The 22910-nt window shown below is 48.1% G+C and overlaps 1 long non-coding RNA gene across 2 annotated transcripts in view; it reads left to right on the top strand.

Moving 5' to 3' along the window:
• The window catches only part of LOC132540413 (uncharacterized), a 36968-nt gene extending 25287 nt beyond the window's left edge, over positions 1-11681 (top strand). For both annotated transcript variants that reach the window (XR_009551602.1, XR_009551601.1), the window contains one exon: positions 11101-11681. This is a non-coding gene — a long non-coding RNA (uncharacterized LOC132540413). The remainder of the gene's footprint in view (positions 1-11100) is intronic.
• The last annotated feature ends 11229 nt before the right edge of the window (positions 11682-22910 follow it).

Consider the following 22910-nt stretch of genomic DNA (forward strand, 5'->3'; position numbering starts at 1 on the left):
TATTATTGTTGTTTTTGATGTCATTGTTGTTGCATAGGACAGAGAGAAATGAAGATAGTAGGGGAAGACAGAGAGGGGAAGAGAAAGACACCTGCAGATATGCTTCACTGTGAAGCGACTCCCCTGCAGGTGGGGAGCCGGGGGCTCAAACCGGGATCCTTATGCTGGATGCTGGTCCTTGTGCTATGCGCCATGTGTGCTTAACCCGCTGCACTACCACCCGACTCCCAACATGAATTTTTCAAGATCCATTCAAGATTGGCTAAAACTGGTGAAGTCACCATTTTTAATAGCTGAGTAGTATTCCATTGTGTATATGCTCAGCCACGCATCTGTTGGTGGATACCTGGTTTGCTTCCAGGTTTTGGCTATTAAAAATTGTTCTGCTAAGCACAAAGCACAAGGACCAGCATAAGGATCCCGGTTCGAACCCCGGCTCCCCACCTGCAGGGGAGTCGCTTCACAGGCGGTGAAGCAGGTCTGCAGGTGTCTGTCTTTCTCTCCCCCTCTCTGTCTTCCCCCCCTCTCTCCATTTCTCTCTGTCCTATCCAACAATGACAACAACAATAATAACTACAACAATAAAACAACATGGGCAACAAAAGGGAATAAATAAATAAAATAAATATTTTAAAAAATTGTTCTGCTAACAATTCTATTACAAATTGTTCTGCTAACAGATCTTTTTGGATGGGTATTGTCTGGCATTAAGCCAGCCCCCTGACCCCGACTCCATCCTGCATTGCTGATACTATGACCTATTTACATAATCATTGTTTTGCCTGAAAGATCCCCACCCATCCCATTGATCTATCTTCTTTCTACCTCAAGACCCTCTCTTCCTGCAGGGTAACATTAATCCCACTGGTTATAACCTTCGCAACAGTTGCTAAGGAAGTTTCTACCTTCCCAGTGTGCTTTTGCCTTTCTCCACCCCCTTTCCTAGCCATTTCCGTTTCTGACTTGCCACTTATGGTTTTATCCTATAAAAGCATTGGCTCTCTGATCAATAGATCCTTTTACATTACCATGCTGCCATGAGTTCCTGAGTCATCTATCTCCCACATCGCTGAGTAGCGCATGTGCCCAGGGAAGAGGCACCCCCATGCTAGCCGGCATCTGGCACACCAACGTGGGGCCGACCCCCCTCGGCTTCACACACAGCAGATGTACGGACATGCTCAGATAAGTATACAACTGGTTGGCTCTCCGTAGTCTCATGTCTAACGAAGGCACTGAGGTTCTTTTTCTCCCTCTTCTTATTTTCCTGAGACCCCTCTGTCAGGGCAACCTTCCTCCTTATCAAGAGGATTCCCAAATTCTCTATTCTTTTTTTCGCTAGATAGTTTCTCTGTCTCTGGGACATTTTGCTCTGGGCCACACCTTGGTTCCTCTTGACCACAATCGTGGCTCTCAAGAGATATGCAGGGACCCCTCCTAAAAGGACTCAGGAAGCTCCCCCTAAAACTCCCTCAGCTCGTCCTGTGTTTCCTGTAGAGAGTGCCGATGCTAACTTGGGAAACAGACCTAGTCTAAGGGACCTTGAGGCTGCAATCCAAGATTTAAAGGAGATGGTCACTCTGCTTGCCAAGCACCATACATGCTTTCTAGAGAAAGCAAAGCCTGCCCTGATCCTGACTCACCCTAAGCCCTCTGCATTTCAACCAGCAGCCTCTGTTTTGGCAGACACATCTCCAGCTGCACCGCTGCTTCTGCAGCTTCCTCTTCCATGACTCCTCTCCCTGCCACTATTCCACTATCAGACACAGAACGATGGACGATGGAGCTTTTCCTCTGGAGCAAGTCCACACATTCCCAGTAAACGTTACCCCCAATAGACAGAGACCTCAGGCGTGGTACCCGTATTCCTCCACAGATCTTAAGGAACTTTGCCAGGTTGTTAAAGAGGATGGACTCAATGCTCCATGGACCAGATCTAGCTTACAAGGCCTTCTCCAAAACCTTTATACCTCCCAAGACTGGAGGGACATAGTTCGTGCTACACTCCCAGGCCCATTCTTCCTTCAATGGGAATCATTTTTTAGAGATGAATGTTTACAGCAATCCTGGAAAATAGCCAGAATCAGCCCGAGTGGGATTTTGAGGCTCTGTTTGGAACAGGTCATTTGGGAACCGGAATTCAACAGGCAGAGGCCAGGTTTCCACCGGCTATTTTGATCAGGTACACCTCTGTGCATTATAAGCGTGGAAGCAGTTAACACCCCTCATTGGAGTGGCCGCAGTTCCCATTCCTCTCTTCACCAAGAACCTGATGAATCCCTAGCTAAATTCATTACCACAGTCCAATCAGGTTTGGAGAGAAAGATCTCTTATCCTGATGCCTGTTTTCTCCTCCTGTGTTCTATTGTCTGGGATGGCATGATTCCTGACTTTCATCAGGCATGCCTCAGTCTTAAAAACAAGCAGCCTGTTGTTAAAATTTGTAGGTTCTAGCTGGCCGGGTTGGCTTCATGGGCAGGTAACAGAGACGACCAGAGACATACGGACATACGGCTGGGCAGGGAAGCTGTATTTCTTTATTCAGGAACAACGATCCATAAACTAAGACAAACTAATCACCAAACAGAACTCTGCTGTCTCTTTGCGGCGGCACAAGGACTCTCACTTACTCTGGAACTCAGGAACCCTCTCTCTCTCACTCTTCAACTCTGGAACTCTCGAACTCTGCAACTTTGGAACTCTCGCGGGGTTCCTTGGGGTGGGGCCAAGCAGGCCCGCGAAATTAACAGGACTGATCCAATTCTCTTGGTGGGGGAGAACTAGAACCCAATGTAAAGCATACAACAATTCCCCCTTTTCTTTTAACTAAATGGCTACAGTATCAAGGGTGTGGGGTGAACAGAAACCTATATCGTACAGGCATTTTTATAAAAAGAAACTGGCACAAACATGGAGAAACATGCAAGCAAGTGTGCTGCTAAGGGAAGGCCTGAGGGGGCCATATCTGCCTCTGTGGGCTAAACTTTATCAGCTTAAAAAAAACATTTCTTGCCTCTGGGGGGCGTACCTGTCTCGACGGACATTTGCATGGGGTGCATGGGGTGGGAAACGGCCTAGAGTCCCAAAGGCAGCTGGCTGCAACTTACTTACTATGAAACAAAACTTGTTATTGGCATATTTCTAATAGAGAAGGAATTTGAGACTTTTACATAGCAACAACGTCTTTTTAACCTTTTGTTACACCCATTCAAGATGGAGTCAGGAAAGGAAACCTCAGGCATGAGAATAATTAGCATAGCCATTGTGCGATCTATCATTTCTAATAGAGAAGGTAATGGAGAGTTTTACATATCAACAAGTCTATTTAACCTTTTGTTTAGCCTAACTTAGTTAAAATATATTGATTGTTAACTAATTTTTACCTCAGACTTTAAATGTAAGTTAATTTTATCTTTATGAGAATTACGTTGAAAACCTTTTTTATTTAACTTTGACTAGTAAGAATTTAGCCTTAAAGCTACTGTTTACCAAACTTTAAACATACACATAAACATGGTCATTAATGCACAAGGAGAGAAACCTTTGTTACAAAGACATGTCATTTTAAACACGAATTTAAATCTGTACTGTCTTAGTTGTTGGGGGGGGGGGTTTCACCATCTGGAGGTGGCTTCCCGCGCAGCTTCACTTCTAGGAATTGCAGGTTGCGATCTCTGCACAAATCTCTGCGTACTCCAGCTTGTCTGTCTTCAGACTGGACCAGCAGCTGGAGATCTTGTGTGCCCAGTTTCGGCAGGGAGCCCGGGGGTCCAGGAGGTCCAGGATCATTCCAGAATTTATAGCAAGAGAGCAGGCGGGCAAGCATTATAGAAGGCGTGGGCCTAGGTGCCCAGGGGTGGCGGCCATGATAGGCCGTCGCGGCCCTGCCCCATGGCCCTGCCATGTCTGCTGCCCTGCTTGCAGTGGCCAAGCAGCATGGAGGGATCATGCATCCAGTGCCCTGCGCCACGCAGTGGAGAGCCGGCTCCTGTGGGCTGGCCTGTGTGCTGGCATTGGGCTCATGCATGCTGGCATCGGGCTCTTGCGTGTTGGCATCGGGCTCCTGTGTGCTGGCATTGGGCTCTTGTGTGGTGGCATTGGGCTCTAGCGTGCTGGCGTTGGGCTCTTGGGGCTCTTGTGTGCTGGCGTCGGCCTCTTGCGGGCTGCGGGGCTGCGGGCGCGGTGCGTGGGGTTGTCTGGGCGCAGCCGGCTGGCTGGCTGTTTAACCAGGTGGAAACAGCAGCTCCGCGCCTCGCCTCCCGCCTGCTGGCTATTCCCGCTGACTGTTCTGAGTTCGCCCGAGCAAGTGGAAACCACAGAGTGGTCCAGAGATAAATGTTTCAGAAACAGCAAAACAGTCTCGTGAAGAAAGAGCAGAGGCCTTTGGAGATCTCTTCACAAGCAGAAGAGAAGGCCATAGTGCATAGGTAGCCAAATTGTCTTTACTTATCTGAGAGATGCGCAGGTCAGCCCCACATTGGGCGCCATTTGTTGTTAAAATTCGTAGGTTCTAGCTGGCCGGGTTGGCTTCACGGGCAGGTAACAGAAACGACCAGAGACATACGGACATACGGCTGGGCAGGGAAGCTGTATTTCTTTATTCAGGAACAACGATTCATAAACTAAGACAAACTAATCACCAAACAGAACTCTGCTGTCTCTTTGCGGTGGCGCAAGGACTCTCACTTACTCTGGAACTCAGGAACCCTCTCTCTCTCACTCTTCAACTCTGGAACTCTCGAACTCTGCAACTTTGGAACTCTCGTGGGGTTCCTTGGGGCGGGGCCAAGCAGGCCCGCGAAATTAACAGGACTGATCCAATTCTCTTGGCGGGGGAGAACTAGAACCCAATGTAAAACATACAACACAGCCAGACACCTGGATAGTGGCAACTCAAGAGTTATCTTCTAAAGCCAACCAAGCTTTAGCCATGGCACAAGCCTTCCTTTGCTGCTGCTTTAGATAAAAAGAAAGGGGGCTGCTTTGGGTGCGGCAGTCATGGCCATTGGCAAAGTGAGTGTGCCATAGCTAGATGTGACTCCTGCCCCCAGCCGGAATCCCGGAAGTCTTGAATGCCTTGTCCTAGATGCCAGAAAGGTTTTCATTGGAGGAATGATTGTTGGTCTAAGTTTCATAAAAAGGGTACATGCCTACCGCTTTTGCTGGAAGCAGGATAGCCCTCAGCCCAGCATCCAAAAGGAACCCCAGAGTGTCGCTCTGATTTTGTAATCTCCCCTTGTTCTCTCTGAATATCTTAAGCTTGCTGTCTACCCCCTCTGCTTCCAGTTGTATTTTGTAAGAGAGTGATTTGAATGACTGAATTTTTTGTATGACATTTTGCTCAGTGTACTCTGAAACTTAATTGACTTTATATAAAAATGCTGGATGCAGCCAGCTGTCTCAGGATTCTGCAATGCCAGATCACCTCTCTTGCCCCTCGGCCTATCAGGCCCCCACTTCTCCGCCTATCAGGCAACACCCCCTTCCACCCATCAGCCAGCTCCTCTCCACCTAACAGGCCTCTCTTCAGTCTCATGCTGTCCCTTGATACTCTTACTTATCGCTCCTAGTCTTATTCCAGTTCTTTTAAATATGCCTGCATTCAGGTTTCTGCCCAAAAGGTTTCTGTTCACCCCTACACTACTATTCCTCTGACAGAATGGAGTCTTTTACAGACATTGACCCATTTAACTATGGCCATTAGATAATAGAAAGAGGGAGATGTCAGGAAATTGTGAAGATGTGGTTGAGCTTAGCAGGGCTTGAACCTGAGGGGTGTGTCTATCCTGTTAGTCTCTCTCTCTACCAAGAGGTTGAGCAAGGAGGGACAGTAGTAACCCCAAAGGTGTGCCTCATCCTATCAGACTCCCTGCCTCACAAAGCACCCCGCATTCCTGATACTATGGCCATTAAAGAAAGGGGGAGATGTCGGGCATTATGCCAGGCCCCCCCACCCCCACTCCATCCTGCATTGCTGATACTATGACCTATTTACATAATCATTGTTTTTGCTGAAAGATCCCCACCCATCCAATTGATCTATCTTCTTTCTACCTCAAAACCTGCCCTGCCTGCAGGGTAACATTGATCCCACTGGTTAAAATTCTCGCAACTGCTGCTAAGGAAGCTTCTACCTTCCCAGTGTGCTTTTGCCTTTCTCCACCCCCTTTCCTAGCCATTTCTGTTTCTGACTTACCACTTCCGGTTTTATCCTATAAAAGCATTGGCTCTCTGATCAGTAGATCCTTTTACATTACCATGCTGCCACGAGTTCCTGTGTCATCTATCTCCTGCGTCGCTGAGTAGCAGCCCAGGCTGAGTCTGGTCGAGTTCTCTCCAACCCAGAGAGCATGTGCCCAGGGAAGAGGCACCCCCACGCTAGCCCAGCAGGTATGTTGGGTTCCTTAGTATATATCCATATGAGAGGAACTGCAGACTAATAGGGTAGATCCATTTCTAGCCTTCTCAAGTTCTCCAGACTGCTTTCCACAGGGTTGGACTAATTTACATTCCCACCAGCAGTGCAGGAGGGTTCCTTTGACCCCACACCTCTCTAGCATTTGCTACTGTTACCTTTTCTGATGTATGACATTCGCACAGGAGTGAAATGGCATCTCATTGTTGTCTTTATTTACATTTCTCTGAAAATCAAAGACTTGGAGCATTTTTTTCATGTGTTTCTTGGCCTTTTGGATCTCTTCTGTGGTGAATATTCTGTCCATGTCCTCCCCCCATTTTTGGATGTAGTTATTTGTTGTTTTGTTGTTGAGTTTGGTTGTTAGCCTCTTGTCTGATGTATGGCATGTAAAGATCTCCTACTCTGAGGGGTCTCTTGGTTTGGGTAGTGGTTTCTTTTGCTGTGCAGAAGATTTTTAATTTGATGTAGTCCCATAGGTTTATGCTTGCCTTAGTCTTCTTTGTAATTGTATTAGTTTCATTGAAGATGTCTTTAAAATTCATGCGGAAAAGAGTTCTGCCAATATTTTCCTCTAAGTATCTGATAGTTTCTGGGCTAACATTCCAGTCCTTGATCCATTTGTAATTTACTTTTGTATTTGGTGAAATATAGTAGTTCAGTTTCATTCTTCAACATGTTTCAACCCATTTTTTCCAACACCATTTGTTGAAGAGACTCTGCTTTCTCCATTTAATAGTCTGGACATGTTTGTCAAAGATTAGATGTCCATAGGTGTGGGGGCTTACTTCTGGGCTCTCAATTCTATTCCACTGGTCAGTGAGTCTATTCATGTTCCAGTACCAAGCAGTTTTGATGACAGTGGCCCTATAATATAATTTAAGATCTGGGAGTGTGATGCCTCCAGTTCTGTTCTTTTTTCTCAAGATTGTTTTGGCAATTCTAGGTCTTTTCTGGTTCCAGATAAACATTTGTAGCATTTGTTCTATTCTCCTAAAAAATGTGGTTGGACTCTTGATGGGTATAGCATTTAATTTGTCAGACTCACAAGTCTTATGCTGCCTTCAATCTTAGAACTGACTCTTCCTCTTCCGGGGTTTCTTCCTGATGAGTCAGCCTTGCTCATCATCACATTTCCAGGGCATGGCTTAGAGAGTGGCAGTCCCCTTTATCACTTCCTTTTATCTGTGTCTTTCCATGGGGGAGTGGGTTGATTTCCAGGGGCTTTGGGAACATTTGGGAGCAGGCAGTCTTCCTGCTAATATCTGACCACAGAGACTGGGGTGTTCTGGGTCCCCCTCAAACCACCCATACAGTGCATGATGCCACTGTGCCTCCCTGAAGAGCAGCACCACGGGCCTCTGCAGATGTGGGTCCCTAGTATTTTTGGCATGTGTGTGCAGAGCTGGGTCCTATGAGTGTGCACTTCTGTCCAGCAGCTTGGACCAGATCTGTGCTCACTCAGGCTTCTGCCTGCTGGAACAGCACTTCTGATGAAGCTATACAGCTTGGGGTTCTTTGTTTGCTTTGTCCTGCTTGTTGTTATTGGTGGGGGCAGGTCCAGATGCATAGAGGGTCCTTGCCCTATTTAGGTGGGTGGGAAAAGCCAAGCCTGGGCCTGGGGACTCTCTGCCTGCAAACCTTCCACCCCCTACCCCCAGGCCCTGTTGGCTGCAGCAGGCCCCTCCTTATCTCCAGACTCCCCTTATCTGCACACCCATCTGCGGACAAATGGCCAGCCGCCTGGCTCCTGGTCACTCCGCCTGGAGGGGGCTCTCCTTCCAGGCCTGCGTCTGGCAATTTGGGCTGGAGCCCAAGGTGGGGGGTCTCACAATGGAGTCTCCAGCCAACCCCACCCCTGGGGCTTCCAAACACCACACACACCCCCACTCCTCGGGCAGCCTGTACATTCCACTCATAGACCAGGAATCCAGGCCAGGAGACTCCCTCCACCCCCACCCCCATCCCAACACACCCTTCCTGTCTCTTATAGAGAAGCCTGGTACTAGGCTAGGAACTCCTGGGAGGCAGGAGGGGAAACTGAGGCTCAGTGAGGGGAGGTGGCAGCAAGATAGCAACATCACTGGAGAGCTGAGCCAGCCAAGCTTCTCTCTGGGCCTCCAAGAATGAGGGTCCACTGACCCCAGGCCCCAGGCACTCTCTTGCCTTGGTGATCACTGGGGGGACAGAGTGGAGCCCCCTTCCCTGGGCTTGGTTTCTGCAATTCTCAAGCAGAAGTGTGTTGTGGTGGGGAAGGAGCCTTCCCTGAAGCTACAGCAAAGGCAGAGAAGCATTTGTGGGCTCCTGTTCACCTCACTCAGCTTACACCCCCTTGTCCCCTCTGCTATTAGCACCACTCTATCAGTGGTGGTGGTGGTGGTGGTAGTGGTGGTGGTGGTTCAGCAGTAGCATGCACAAGGCCCTGGGTCTGACCCCTTCACTTCATAAGAAGAAAAACAAAACCAAATAGAATTTCATAAATGGCAGAACTCTGCCTTTATTCATTTAAAGAAAGAGAGAGAGAGAAAGAAAAAACAAAACAAAAATTAAACTGGCAATCACTAACTTTCTGTGCCTTGGTTTCCTGCATGAGAAATGGAAAATAAGCCTGGACTGTGTGGATTGAGGGACTGAACCTGAGTATCCACTCTTCCTTTATAACTTACTTATTTCAGTGCTATTCAACTGCTCTTGCTGAAATTTTTTAAAGGTTTGTTTATATTATTATCATCAATATTAATATTAATATTAGCAGTATTATTAATACTTATCCTAGCACTGCTCAGCTTTGGCTTATAGTGGCTTGGGGGCATTGAACCTGGGACCAAGGAGCCTCAGGCATGAAAACTGTTATTGTTGTTTTAAATATTTTATTTACTTATTAATGAGGAGAATAGGAAGAGAGAGAGAGAGAGAACTAGACATCACTCTGGTGCATGTGCTGCTGGGGATTGAACTCAGGACCTCATGCTTGATAGTCACTGTGCCACCTCCCAGACCACTGAAAATTGTTTTACATAGCCATTATGCTGTCTGCTTAGCCCCAATATATTTATTTACTAATGAGAGGGAAGTGAAAGAGTGCTGGCACATATGATGCTGGGAACCAAACTTGGGACCACATAGGCCTAAGAACTCAATGCCTTACTCTCTGTGCTACCTCCTCTGTTTTAAATTCTTTTTTTTTTTTTAGACAGAGGAGAAACACTGCGGCACCTGTGGTATATGGTTGCCAAGTGGTGATAGGGGCTTGAACCTGGGACCTTGTGCATAGTAAAGTATGTGCTCTGCCAGATGAGCTGTCTCCTGACTCAGGGAGTGAATCTGAAAGCTTAGAAAGCACACTGAACCCAGCCAGGGAGCCAGTGTGAGATTCAGGCTTCCTTTAGTGACTGTCTGTGCTGACTAAATTTCTGGGGTGCTCCACACATCCACTCTCTCACCTGGGAAATAGGGGCAGTGCATCTCTGAGGCTCCAAGGAACACAGCTGGGGGCCCAGGCTCTTGGTGGTAGTTGGGGGGGGGGGGCAACAGAGGGGAATGAGCCTGGACATGGAGACAGCCTGGGCTTTGTTTACAGAGCCCATCTCCCTACTGATGGATGTATCAGCACAGGTCTGCCCACCTGCTTCTCCTGGAAACATGAATCAGGGTCTGTTTGGAGAACATGTGTGCTCTGCTGTCAAACATTCTGCCCAGGCTGGGGCCACACAGCTCTGGAGCAGGACATGGAGGACTCAGTGGTCCCCAGGGATATAGCCCAGGTCCAGAACCCTTTGGCCAAGTTTCAGGGACAGCCTGGGCCTGGACAGGCTTCTCCCTGGCATCAAGGAGCTCTCTGGAAAGTGAGATAAGACCTGGGGTGACCAGAAGACAGAGGGACAGATAAGGGTCCATCTGCTTCCACTCTGTTCTCTCATCTCCCAGCATGGTGAGGGAGAAGGCTTTGAAAAATGTAAATCTCACAACAGTTGAGTACAGATCAGATTCCTTTGTTTTTGAAAGTCATTTATTTGTTAAGGGTGTGTGTGTGGAGAGGGTTGTGCATCACTCTGGCGTGTGTGCACCAGGGCCTTGAATTTGGGGCCTCATGCAGGCGAGTCCAGCACTGTACCAGCTGTGCCACCTCTCTGGTCCCAGATGAAACTCCTGGAAGATAGTCCCATGGGATCATTCCCTACCTGACACCCAGATTTGGGAACTTTTGTTTGTTTGTTTGTTTGTTTAAAGACTGAAAGAAACCACAGCTCTGAAGGTTCCTTTAGTGCAGTGAGGCCTGGGCTTAAACCTGGGTCATGCATATGGCAAAGCAGCACACTATGTAACTGAGCTATTTTGCCAAACTTTGGGCACTTCCATCCTCTGGGGAAGTGTCAGGGAATCTGGGGTACTGGGGAGGAGAAAGGGGGAATATTTCAGCTCTGGTGAGGAACAATGAAGTAGCACATTCAACCAACTTGGTTAATTTGCTTTTAACCCTAAATATTATTTTATTCATCTTGAAAGGGGATGTGTAATGTTGTCTGTTTCAGAGAATGTATGAGGAGTGAGGGGGTGTTGTGTGATGGGGGGGCAGTCAGAGTTCAGTAAATGAGAAGCATCACAAAGACACATTCTTTGTTCACTACTATTGCAATCTGCATTTCTCCCTATGACAACTTTATTTGACTTTTTTTTTTTTTTAGAGAGAGAAAGAAAAAAAGAGATTGCTGTACTGAGCTTCCTTCAATGCAATGAAGATTGAGTTCAAACCTGTGTCAAGCACATGGCCAAGGAGGGATTTGATTTATTTTTAAAGGATGTATTTGCTTGTTTGTCTGTATGTTTTGTGTAAGAGATAACAGAGAACAGAGCATGTCTTAGTCACCTGCAATACTGGAGTTCCAACCTGGGGTCTCACACATTAGAGGGGTGTGCCTGGTACTAGTTGAACCACATCTCTGCCTACTCACTTACTGATATTTTTCTCTTTTATTTTCTTTTTTCTTCTTCTTTTTTTTTTTTACATAAACACCATTCCCACCACCAAAAGACTGTGTCCTATCCCAATCACCCCCACCCACCCCTTTTTCTTTACTTTTTATTTTTTAATTTATTTTTATTATTTTTATTTATTTGATAAAGACAGCCAGAAATTGAGAGGGAAAGGGATGATAAGGAGAGAGAGACATTTTCAGTCCTGCTTCACCACTCGCAAAGTTTTCCCCCTGTAGGTGGGGGCCAGGGGCTCAAACCTGGCTCCTTGTGCACTGTAACATGTGCACTCCACCAGGTGTGCCACCACCTGGCCCCAGTATTTTTTTTGATGGGAAGGAGACTAGAGGTGAGGAAGGACAGGAGAGTTCTCTTCAGAATGCCCTTGAGTAAGAAATTCCAGAAGGGAAAGTGCCTGTTGTTTACTTAAGCCCTTTCACTGAGTGTGTGTGGAAGCTCAGGCAGACCAAGGAGCTGGTGTCAGGTAAGGGGCTGGAGACCAGCAGGGTACTCAGAAATGGGGTTACTTCTCCAGATCACTTTCTCCAAGGGGTGAGGTGCTAGGCCCCCAGATTCCTCTAGGTGGCGCACAACCCTCTGGGGAGAGGAGGCAGGGAGGGATAGACCTATCCAGGCATGGTGCCCTAGAGAGGGGCCAGCATCACTCATTCTTTCACTCACTCAACCCCAACCCATGTTTCCCAGAGCCCCCTGACTGCTAAGGGTTAAACTCCTGCATCTTCAGACTCAGAGCTCTTGACACCAGGGCCCATTGGTTTTGTCCCTGGTAGGCTGTCAGGACAGTTTAGAAAACAAGAGCTACCTCTGGCTGTCTCACCTCCCACTCCTCTTACAGTCTCCCTCCCCCCCCATTCTAGTTCTTACCCTCCCTCTGGTTCACCTCAGAGTGGAGGTAGGTTTTTATAGGCAGATGAGAGTGAGCTCATAGAACCCAGGCATCTGCTGGGGGTGTGGGGTGGCAACACTCAGAATTCTTAACCCCAGAAAAGGGGCCTGGAAGGTGGGGTTAAGGGCTGCTTCTTACTCCACCCTGGGCAGAGCAGTGTCCTCCTCTTACATGCTGACCCAGGAGAGGGGGATCCAGGACCCAGATCTGCTCTAGATCTCCCCTATCCCCCAGCCATATATAAAATGTGTCCCCAGGGCAAATGACCTGCCTATTCCCCTGATCCCAAGGAACCACTCTCCTCAGGAGAAGAGGCAGCTTCACTTCCACACACTTCTCTGATTGCAGCAGGTGGCCTCCTGACTCAGAGGAGCATCCTGGGGTGGGGGGAGCATCTTGGAGTTCCTGAAGGAGCCTGTGGTGAACATAGGCTCTCTGCACCACCTACTTTAGTAATTCCCCAGCAGAGCCCAAGAACACCTGCTTCAATGATGTCACGTGGTCTTGGGTAGCAGAAAAACTGAGATTGGGGAAGGAGGTATGACTTTTTTTTTTTTTTTTTTTTAACCACAGCACTATTCTGCTCTGGTTTTAGGTGGGGGGTGGGGATTGAATCTGGGACTTTGGAGCCTCAGGCATGAAAGTCTCTTTGCATAACCATTATGCTGTCTACCCCACCCAGCATGTGACTATTCTTAGGTCACACACCTCTCCAGCTACAGAGGCCAGCTAGAGATTCGGATAGGCTGGAGTTTGTATCCTGATTCTGTCCCACTGGTGCTGTGTGACCAAGGGCAGATAACTAGGCCTCCTTGCAGTTTCATTCATTCAGGTGAAACAAATAAAGCCCATAGGGTGAGACTTGGGGTGTCTCTGCCTGGGCAGCTTTCAGAGCCACCACACACCTCTCTCAGCTCCTAAGGTGGTCTGATGAGAGTGGGCTCTTTCCCTTCCTGCTCTGTCTTAGGCTCTTAAACCTGCTTCCTGCTTCCTGGCACCTCAGTCAGTCCTTTACCCCTGGCTCTGAGCACCTGGTTGGGGATTACATGAGGTACTGTCTTTGTCCCTTCAGTTCCTGTCACTCACAGTCCCTGATGCCAGAAGTTGAATAAGGTGAAGGTCTCCTTTCCAGCAGCAGGAGGTCACTTTTCTGTGTGGTCACCTGAGAGGCCTCAGACCATTGATTCCAGCCCTAAGGGCTCTCACCTCATCACCTGGTCACCTCCCAGAGACTCCCCTCTTGATATCAAAACCGTGGGGGTCAGCCTCCTCCAGGTGGGAGCAGTCACCTCATCCCCATCACAGGGACAGGACCTGTCTAGGATGAGGCTAGCCAGAGAGACCTGGGAGTGCAAAAATGCAGGGAATAGTCTAAGGGCCATACCTCCTTGAACTTTGTTTCCTGAATGCCTCTCTCTTCTCCTGGCTGGGGGACCCTGGTGTTACTGAAATCAGAAGCCAGAGTGAACTCTGGCTCTCAGCTCTGTGGTGGGCTCAGCACAGGTGTCACACAGGGCCAGGACCTCACCCTTATTGAAGCCAGGTTGTCAGTTCTGGGCTGCCCAAGTCCTCCTCCTCCTCTGCCCTGCTTTAGGTAATGTCCTACCAACTCCTACACCTGAGGGCTTTTTGCCTTGGGAGGGCAGTGGGCATTGCCATTTCCCCTGCCCGATGCTCAGCTTTGATCCCTGTGCTAGTCAGCTAGCCAGCTCCTGGGTGACAGGGAAGCCCACCCTTCTGTAGGGACTTCAGCTGGTAGGAAGTGGATGTCCCCATGCTGCTTCTGTCACTTGGCCAACTGCATACAAAATAGCTAGTGCTTCAGTCCTCACCCAGCAGGTCTTAGAGGAAGCTGGCTGATTCCAGGGGGAGCAGGAGGGGAGGCTCATCCTTCTTCCATGTTGCTACCCAGCCTCCCATCTGGACAATAACAGCTCCTGTCTCCAGACCATTCTGAGCCCAGCAGAGCAGCAGGCAGGCTTGACTCCAGGGTGGCAATTAGCCTGATAAGGTAGTGACCTCTCCCCTTTGTCTGGAGCCTGCTCCTCCACCCACCCCACCCCTATTACCCCTCAGCTTGCAGCCAGGAGGCTAGTTCAAGGTCTGGGGTGTGACTTTTTCCCTCCTGGGACTTCTGGTCACCCGTCTGTGAGAAATTTGACTTTCCTAGGCTAGTAGAAAACTGAGAGATAGCTTTAGAAAAGCCCTGCCTATAGAGTGTGACTGACTGCAGACAGCTAGAGAGCCGGGGTCTCTTCTGGGATATTTTGGAAGGGACATGAAAAGGGCACTGGCAAGAAGAATCCAATGGCCCTGCAGTACCCCTCTCCCCACCCCCACCCCCATTTACTAGCTGTGTATTTCCAGGTCAGCTTCCTCTGTAAGCTGGCAGTATTTGTGCCTGGTCTGCTGGAGTACAGGGACACAGGGCAGGAGAGTCTAGTGCTTAGGTCACAGGCTTCAGATCAGATGCAGCTGGGTCCCAAAGCAGTAGAAGGTGGGGAAGAATATCAGTTTCAACTTGCAGGGCTGTTGTGAAGATTAAATTAAACAGGGGGGCTGGGGTTATACAATAGACTTTCGTGCTTGAGACTCAGAGGTTCCAGGTTTAATTTCCAGCACCACTATAAGGTAGAGCTGAGAAGTGTTCTGGGGAAAAAACAAACAAGGCAGTAGTGTAAGCCCAGCATGTACATAGCTCTGCTGTTTCCTGGGTCAGGTCTCCCTGACTGAGAACAAGACAGTGTAGTCATAGTCTTGGCTTCCAAAACATGCAGGAACTAGAGTGAAGGAGCAGGAGAAAACAGCTCCCAGCCCCAAAGCTGGGAAGACAGCTTGCTCACAGGTTGCAGTCCTCTGCACTCCCCACCCCCTCCCCTGCTCAGGGTTAGCTGCCCAGTGCTGCAAAACCAGCTCACCTGCTGTATGACCACAGTTCTGTGAATGAGCCTTTATGAACCTCGCTTACCCCCCTGTGGAAATTGGAATGATAACCAGGGCGGGGGGGGGGGCAGGATCCACAAACTTTTGGAAGACTAAGTGTGTAAGTCTATGATGTGAAAACAGCCTGTGAAATCTCTAGCTTTTTTTTTTTTTTCCTGTATTAGTTTGAATAACTTGTTTTCTAGCCTCTTTGGCTGGGGTGGGAAGCTTCAGAGGCTGTGGGACCCTGAGGCCTGGCCCTGCTGCTAACACATTCTAAGGTCCTGGCCCCAACTCCCCCCATGCAGGGCCTATATCACTGAGAAGAATAAAAGAAGAGTAGGAATGCTCTGTAATTCCAGGACTGGGTGTGGCTTAGTCCCCATCAGGCTTTGCTTCCTGGCCTCCAGAGAGCCCTCTCCTCCCTCTGCCCCCCCAAATTTCACTGGGCAAAGAGTAGGACTACAGGCAGCTAGCCCCCCACCCCTTCCCACCCCTTCCCATTCCTTCCCACCCCTACAACCTGCCACGTGGAAGGAGCCTCCTGGGAAGGGGACCCTTAAGTGTATGCAGATGAACTGAACAAGGGGGAGCCTCATGGGCTCTCAGGCTGGGATGTCCCAAAGCAAGAACCCCAGTGCTGGAGCTGGGGTGAAGGGATAATGACCAAGAGAGTCTGGAAGGGAACTCTCAGCAGCAGTGGTGGCACTGGTATGACTGAAATCACACAGACTTTGCTGATTTTTAATATTCATTCCTGTACTTTTTGCCATAACTGTGGCTTCACCACTCTGAACAACTTTTCTTTCTTTCTTTCTTTCTTTCTTTCTTTCTTTCTTTCTTTCTTTCTTCCTCCCTTCCTTTCTCTCTTTCTTCCTCCCTTCCTTTCTCTCTCTTTCTTTCTCTTTTCCTTCTTTTCTTCTTTCTTTCTTTCTTTCTTCCTTCCTCTTTCTTTCTTTCTTTCTTTCTTTCTTTCTTTCTTTCTTTCTTTCTTTCTTTCTCCAGGAAGAAAGAGACAGAGATTGGCACACAGAGAAGGAAAGACACCAAATTCCCTCCTACAGTGTGGGCCAGGCTTGAGCCCCAGTCATGTGCATGGCAAAGCAGGTGCATTATCCAAGTGAGCTATTTTGACAAATTTCTCCTCATTTTTAGAGGCTTCTTAAAAAAAAAAAAAAAAAAACTTTGAAAAAGAAAGCTAAGTACATCTTGAGAAATTTCTTTACATAAAAACTTTAGGTAGGGGTGGGGGAGACAGCATAATGATTTTGCAAAGACTTATGCTTGAGGTTCCTAAATCCTATGTTCAATCCCCAGTACCACCAGAGCTGAGCAGTGCTCTGATTGTATTTTTCTCTCTATAATTTCCTCATTAAAGTAAAACAAATGAAATATATTTTTAAAAAGATACAATCTGGGCAGGGATAGATAACATAATGGTAAAAAAAAATAACATAATGGTTATGCAAAGGGACTCTCATGCCTGAGGCTCAAAAGTTCCAGGTTCAATCCCCCGCATCACCATAAGCCAGAGCTGAGCAGTGCTCCATTAAAAAAAAAAAAAGATATAATCTTGTGTCACTTAAATGATTTACTAAGACTGTTTTCTTCTCTCTCTCTCTCTCCCTCTTTCTCTCATTACCAGAGCACTGTTCAGCTTTGGCTTATGGTGGTGCTGGGAATTGAACCTGGGACTTCAGAGCCTCAGGTTTGAAAGCCACTTGTATAACCATTATTTTTTATCTTCCCAGCCCTTAAGATGGTTCTTTCCTTTTTTAAAAAAAATATTTTATTTGTCTTTAATGACAGAAAGATACACACAGAGAGCTACTCAAGCACTGCTCAGCTCTGGTTTATGGTGGTGCTGGGGACTGAACCTGGACTTTGGAACCCCAGATACGGAAGTCTTTTGCATAGCTATTATGCTGTCTCCCCATCCCAGATGGTTCTTTCCTAACATAAAAAGGTGGGGGTGAGGGGTCTGGTGGTTGTGCACCTGGTTGAGTTTACATATTACAGTTTGCAAGGGCTTGGGCTCAAGCCCCTTGTCTTCATCTCTGTGTGTGTGGGGGGGGGTAGACTTCATAAGCAGTGAAGCAGTGCTGCAAGTGTCTCTCCCTCTCTGTCTCCACCTTCCATCTCAGTTTCTCTAATAAATAATAAACTAAGAAAAAGAATTGGGGTCATCGGGCGGTAGCAGGTAAAGCTACATGGCTCAAAGCACAAGGACCAGCTTAAAGATCCCGGTTGGAGCCCCGGGCTCCCCACCTGCAGGGGAGTCACTTCACAGGCGGTGAAGCAGGTCTGCAGGTGTCTATCTTTCTCTCCCTCCTCTGTCTTTCCTTCCTCTCTATTTCTCTCTGTGTCTTATCCAACAATGACAGCAATGACAACAATCACAACAACAATGATAAAACAACAAGGGCAACAAAAGGGGGAAAAATAGCCTCCAGGAGCAGTGGATTTGTGGTGCAGGCACTGGAGCCCCAGCGATAACCCTGGAGGCAAAATAAGTAATTAAAACAATTTTTAAAAAATATTATTTATTTATTTTCCCTTTTGTTGCCCTTGTCATTATTGTTGTTGTGGTTATTATTGTTGTTTTTACTGCTGCCGTTATTGTTGGATAGGACAGAGATAAATGGAGAGAGGATGGGAAGACACAGAGGGGGAGAAAAAGACAGACACCTACAGACCTGCTTCACCACCTGTGAATCGACTCCCCTGCAGGTGGGTAGCCGGGGGATTGAACCGGGTCCACAGGTCCTTGCGCTTTGTGCCACGTGTGCGTAACCCGTTCCGTTATGGCCAGACTCCCCCCCCAAAAAAAATTTAAGGTGGGGTGTACACAATACAGGGCACATGTATGGAACTGGGTTGAAGCCTGCGGTGGGGTTGGGGGAAGTGGTGAAGCAGTGCTGTAGGTGTTTCTCCGCCCTCCCTATTTCCATTCCCCCTCTCAATTTCTCTATCTAAAATAACTAATGGGCGGGGTGGTGGTGGTGGTGGTGGTTGGTGGTTAGACTACATAATGGTTATGCAAAGAGACTCTATGCCTGAGGCTCCAAAGTCCCAGGTTCAGTCCCCCACACCACCATAAGCCAGAGATGAGCAGTGCTACGGTTAAAAATAATAATAATAGGGAGTCGGGCGGTAGCGCAGTGGGTTAAACACACGTGGCACAAAGCCTAAGGACCTGCATAAGGAACCCGGTTCGAGCCCCCCGGTTCCCCACCTGCAGGGGAGTCGCTTCACAGGCGGTGAAGCAGGTCTGCAGGTGTCTATCTTTCTCTCCCCCTCTCTGTCTTCCCCTCCTCTCTCCATTTCTCTCTGTCCTGTACAACAACGACGACACCAATAACAACAACAATAATAACTACAACAATAAAAATAACAAGGGCGGCAAAAGGGAATAAATAAATAAATATTAATAATAATAAACTAAATAACTAACTAAATTTATTTATTTATTTATTTTGGGTAAAAGATAATGCAGGGGAAATGAAGATCTGGGGAGTTGTGGCAGCTTTCTGTCTATAGTTTGTCCGCTTCACAAGCAGGGAAATTGAGGCATGGTGGGGCTGAGCGCTGGACTACGGGCACAGGCCAAGGTCTGCTCTGCACAGTCCCTACCAGTGCAGGGGCCGCGGGGGATGCACAAGGGGGGGCGACTGCTGCACTTCCGGTCTCTGCAGAGCCAGGCCTGGAACCCGTGTCCTTGAGTCCCCATGGCTGCTTCCAAAGCGGCAGCAGGTAGGTGCTGTTATCCAGGCAGTGGGGTGGCTTCCGCCACCACAACTGGGACTTGACTGGGGCCTTTGGGCCGGCGGGGAGGGACCCCCCCGGGCGCCTCGCGGAAGGTAGTGCCCCTCTTTGTCTCTCTGTCTCTGTTCCTCTCGTTCCTCCAGCTCTTGGCTCCCACAGTGCGTCCTAGAGCCGGGCTTTTACCTGGACGGTGCCTCTGTGCCCGGGCACGTCCTCCCGGGGGCCCCAAAGGCCGCAGCATTGCCCAGGTGGTGAGCAAACTCTGCTGTGGGAAGCCTGGGCGCCACATCCCGGGGTCACGGGGAGCCGGGAAAGGGGGGGGGGACACCTGTACGCGGAGACCTGGCCGGTCCCGACCTCCCAGTCTCCATGCCAGTCCCCCACAGCCCTGACGGGGGCGCTTTCCCTGCTTGGCCTGTGGGCTTCTTGGGGACTTGTGCTGAGGACACGGTCCCAGATGGCTGGACACCTAGAGAAAGAAATGTGACGGACCTGGGCGGTAGCGCAGCCGGGCAGCGGGTTAAGCTCACATGGCGGAAGGATCCCGGTTAGAGCCCCTGGCTCCCAACCTGCAAGGGGGGTCGCTTCAAAAATGAATCAGATCTGCAGGGATCTTTCTCTCCTCCTATCTTCCCGTCCTATCCAACAACAATAACAATAAACAACAGGGGCAATAAAAGGGGAAAAAAATAGCCGTCGGGAGCGCAGTGCAGGCACCGACCCCCAGCAATAACCCTGGAGAAGGAAGGGAAGAAGGGAGAGAGGGAAGAAAAGAAAGATAACAAGGGCAACAAAAGGGAATAAATAAATAAATAAATAAGTAATAAATAAATTTTAAAAAAGGAATAAAGAACAGAAAAAAGGAAAGAACTGTGACAAGGAAGGAAGGAAGGAAGGAAGGAAGAAGGAAAGAAAGAAAAAAGAAAAGGAAAGAAAGAAGGAAAGAACTGTGACATGACTGCAACACAGCACAGGGTCGGAAACAGGGAAAGGGGTTCCGCTCTGGTGAGAGGGCAGCAGAGGATGGACAGGAATATTTTTTTATATCTTGTCTTTTTTAAAAAATATTTTATTTTTTTAAAGATTTTATTTTAATTTATTTTATTTTATTTTCTTCCTCCTCCAGGGTTATGGCTGGGCTCGGTGCCTGCACCATGAATCCACCGCTCCTGGAGGCCATTTTTCCCCCCCTTTTGTTGCCCTTGTTGTAGCTTCGTTGTGGTTATTATTATTGCCCTTGTTGACGCAATTCGTTGTTGGATAGGACAGAGAGAAATGGAGAGGGGAGGGGAAGACAGAGAGGGGGAGAGAAAGACAGACACCTGCAGAACCTGCTTCACCGCCTGTGAAGCGGCTCCCCTGCAGGTGGGGAGCCGGGGGCTCGAACCGGGATCCTTACGCCGGTCCCTGCGCATTGCGCCACATGTGCTTAACCCACTGCGCCACCGTCCGACCCCCTACTTATTTATGAGAAAGATAGGAGGAGAGAGAAAGAACCAGACATCACTCTGGCATATGTGCTGCCGGGGATTGAACTTGTGACCTCATGCCTGAGAACCCAAAGCTTTACCACTGCGCCACCTCCCGGGCCACTAAAAATATTTTATTTATTCATGAAGAATGATAGGCAGAGGGAGAGAGAAAGAACCAGGTATCACTCTGGTACATGTGCTATCAGGAATTGAACTTGGGACCTCATGCTAGAGAGCCCAGTGCTTTATCCACTGTGCCACCTCCTGGACCACAGGTTCTTACACCCAGGTTCATGAAGAATGGGAGTGAACTTCCCAGGAGGGCAGCAGGACTTTGCTGGCAGAGGAAACGACCAGTGCAAAGGGCCTGGGGCAAGAGGGGAGCAGGTTCAGGTGGAGGTCCTTGCCCATGCTGCTGGCAGCTCGCAGCTTGGGGACAGCGGGGGGTGGGGGTGGGTTGGACCCTAATTGCAAGGCCTTTAGGAATCCATTAAAGGCTTTTAAGCAGAGAGTGATATCCATGTGATAAGCTCACTGGCTACAAGTCAAGTGTGAGAGAAAAGACTAGGGAGGGGGAACTTCCTTTACAGAAACCAGAACATTCAATGAAGCACTCAAGTCAGACCACGGAGGTCTCAAGGGTGGCAGAGACAAAAAGATCCACAGGACAGGAAATCCAGAGTTAGACCCTAGGATATAGATGTGAGGTCCCTCCTCTCAGCAGAAAAAGGGAAATTTCCTTACTTTCTGCACCTGGGTCGCATACAAGGCAATGTACTAGCCATGTGAACCATTTCACCAATGCTCTTCTTTTTTATTAGTTTGTTTTCATTTATAATTTTATATTTTAATTATAATAGAGGTAGAAATTGGGACAGAAGGGAAGAGAGAAAGACAGCTGTTTTACCCCCTGTGAAGCTACCCCCTTTATAGGTGGGCACTCGAGGCTTGAACCTGGGTCCTTCCCAGCTCCTAAAATTTTATTTTATGTAAAAAGAGTCTGCATCATTCCTGCAGTTAGCTAGGTATCCTGGAGCTGACCAATTCAGTGAGCGAACTTCAATGAGCCCTATATTCTTAAGCTACTGGAAACACTGTGGCCATACTTTGAGGTTTTTTGTTTTTTTTTTCCCAAGTCAGACCATGCCTGTCTGGGAAGGCCCAGCAAGAGGGAGAACCCCAACAGGATTTTATTGGGGGGTTCCAGTGAGCCTGTTGCTGGCCCATCTTGCTGACTTGGATACAACTAAGCCAAAGGCAGAAGAGTTTATTTCACAAATGGTACAGGCCCAGAAGCTTGCTCCCTGGAATCAGTGCAAATGATCTCCCATCTTAAACCTGAAACTGCTTTATTGCAGGTGGATAAAAAAATTTTAATTTAAAAATCAATAAAGTAGCAATCGGGTCGTAGCGCATGGGCGCAAAGCGCAGGGACTGGTATAAGAATCCCGTTTCGAGCCCCCAGCTTCCCACCTACAGGGAAATCACTTCACAAGCGGTGAAGCAGGTCTGCAGGTGTCTATCTTTCTTTCCCCCTCTGTCTTCCCCTCCTCTCTCCATTTCTCTCTGTCCTATCCAACAATGATGACATCAATAACAATAATAATTACAACAATAAAACAACAAAAAAGGAAAAATAAATAAAATAAATATTTTAAAAAAAACCAATAGGGCTTGAAAGGTGGCAGGAAGTGGCACACCTGGTTAAGTGCACACACAGTGTCCAGGGACCCAGGTTCAAGCCCTGGTCCCCACCTACAGGGGGAAAGCTTCATGAGTGATGAAGCAGGTCTATCTCTTTTCCTCTCTGCCTCTTCCTCTCCTCTCAATTTATCTCTATGAAAGAAAGAAATAACGAAAGAAAGAATAAGGCTCAAGACTTGGGAAGTGGCACAGTGGCTGGAGTGTTGGACTTGGGAGCATCAATCAAGTCATCAATTTGACCCCTGAATCACATATGTCAGAGGGATGTACCCCTCCACCACCCCCCCACCCCCACCCCGTCTCTCATGTTAACAAAAATAAGTCTTTGAATAGTAATAAGGATGTAGATTAGAAGTAAAGCACCTGCTTTGCCCTGGGTTTGATCTCCTGCACCCCCCCTCCAAATTTAAATTTAAATGAAAATAGTGCAGGGGCTTGGAGGAGATAGCACAGCAGTTTATACAACAGACTTTCATGCCCCAGGAACTAAATTCCTAAATTCAATCCCCAACATCAACATAAGCTATAGTTGATCTGTGCTGGGGGGGGGGGAAAGCAAATTTAAAAGAATGAAAATAATATTAAATAGGCTGGGAGATAGCATGATGTTTATGCAAAAAGACTTTCATGTTTGAGGCACCCAAGATCTCAGGTTCACTTCCTACACCAACATAAACCAGAGCTGAGCAGTGCTCTGGTAAAATAAACAAACAAAATAATAAAACAAAACACTGCAAGTAATTCTTGTATA

Source organism: Erinaceus europaeus, chromosome 9, assembly GCF_950295315.1.
Source record: "Erinaceus europaeus chromosome 9, mEriEur2.1, whole genome shotgun sequence".
NCBI lineage: Eukaryota > Metazoa > Chordata > Mammalia > Eulipotyphla > Erinaceidae > Erinaceus > Erinaceus europaeus.